Below are 1,559 nucleotides of genomic sequence, written 5' to 3'. Positions count from 1 at the left end.
CTGATCTTTTAGAACCCCACGCTCCCTCTCGCAGCCTGAGATCTTCAAATCAAAGGCTGTTGGTAGTCCCTCGAACATATTTCAAAACCAGAGGTGATAGATCTTTTAGGCCGGTGGCCCCCAGGTTGTGGAATGCTCTCCCTCCATCATTACGTTGCCTTGATTGTATTTATTCTTTTAAAAAGCAACTTAAGACTCACTTATTTAGATTGGCTTTTAATTAGATTTGTGCTGTGTGTTTTATTATGAATGTATTTTATGTATTTCTGTTTTATATTACTGTGAAGCACTTAGTGGTTTTTATCCTGTGAAAAGTGCTATATAAATAAATTGATTTGATTTGATTTTACACTGTGTTTGTGTTTTCCTCCAAAACAATAAGCTCCATTGGAGCAGCCTTTCAATGCCTCTCTCTGTCTCTCGTTAGCACAGTTGACCCAGACAACAAAGTAAAGCTAGTTTTCAGCTACGAGCCCGACATGAAACCCGAAATATTAGCCAGAGATCTCTTTACTACGGTTCGGAGCGTGGAACTGTTTGATATACGCGCAGAATAGCTTTCTATACAAGATCGCTGCTAAAAGTGCAGCCTTACCTAATGTCCACCTACTGTTACTCATTTATATTAAGATTTAAAAATCTAATTGGTATTGGTATGGCGAGTAAGCTTCAGTAATAGTAATAAATCACACAGTAATAGTACATTCATGTAGTTGTAAAAAGCATGATAACATATTAAGTAATCCAAAGTATTCAGAATACATTACTCCCATTGAGTAACGTAATGGAATACGTTACAAAATACACTTGGAGGCATGTATCCTGTAATCTGTAGTGGAATACATTTTAAAAGTAACCTTCCCAACACTGGTTAAGAATTGTTTTGTTATTTATCATGGGTATGGATAAGCAAAAGATAATGGTGAATTTCATTTTCCTTTAAAATTTGTCTGTCACATCTGGCGTGGCAGACGTGTGTAATATTTATTGTTAAGTAGTATTTTCCCATTCATTCAATTTCTATGTACTGTTTCTTTAATACACTGGAATTGCACACATAGTGAGCAGTTGCACTTCTTCATTGTGGAACTAGCTGTGGAGTTCAACAGCTTTCATTTCGTGTCGTGTAGTGTACAGTGATAATCAGGCAGATTCCTGTGAGTTCAAGACTGTGTAAATCAATGTTTGTGGATTTGATTTCAACTACAAACAGACTTCCACCCTCCAAACAGTCAGAGTCAGTTTATCTGTTTTGTATCTGTGTAGTTTAATTGCACTATTGTTAGATTTTTTCATAGTTATCTTGCAGTGTATATATTGTCCTGTGTTCTGTCACTTGGTGTTCACTCTCTCTGCGGTAGAGTATCACTTCCTGTTCCACAGTGGTGTTTTTTTGTAGCTTATCTGCAAAGCAATTTAATTAAAAACTTTTAGATAACTTATTTCGTAGTGTAATCTTCACAAGCTTCATCCGAAGCACACTCTCTGTGCACTCACTCACTAATTTACACAATTTATTCATTGTCTTTACTGTAATGATACTTGTAATAAATGTAGCC

Source organism: Haplochromis burtoni, unplaced genomic scaffold (assembly GCF_018398535.1).
Source record: "Haplochromis burtoni strain Fernald_Lab_line unplaced genomic scaffold, NCSU_Asbu1 Contig_2513, whole genome shotgun sequence".
Taxonomy (NCBI): domain Eukaryota; kingdom Metazoa; phylum Chordata; class Actinopteri; order Cichliformes; family Cichlidae; genus Haplochromis; species Haplochromis burtoni.
Note: the sequence above shows the minus strand (reverse complement) of the source record.